We start from the raw sequence: 392 nt of genomic DNA on the forward strand, positions 1-392 counted from the left end.
TATGCTGATGTCCAGGGCTTCTGAATTTTCGGAAGAGGATGATTAAAGTATCTATCTGTCTGTCTGTCTGTCTGTCTGTCCGTCTGTCCGTCCATCCATCCGTAAGCAGCCATTATGAGCACAGTAACCAAATTGGTCAGCCGCTAGCAAACAACACAAATTCCTGAACAATGTGGGAAAATAGCTGGAATTTTTGGAGAGCAAAACAGAAATGAGGGGATTATGTTTAATTTTCTTACTTGAGTGACTGAACTATACAAAAGTTACACTACATGTTTCTTGATGAACCTGTGTCAATGTGTTTGAATAATTGAGGCTTGAAGAATTAATGTGTCCACAGACTACTGGACACCAAATCAATTCTCTGATTAAGCTTATAACTTATAACTACT

This window comes from Symphodus melops, assembly GCF_947650265.1.
Source record: "Symphodus melops genome assembly, chromosome: 9".
NCBI classification, from domain to species: Eukaryota; Metazoa; Chordata; class Actinopteri; order Labriformes; family Labridae; genus Symphodus; species Symphodus melops.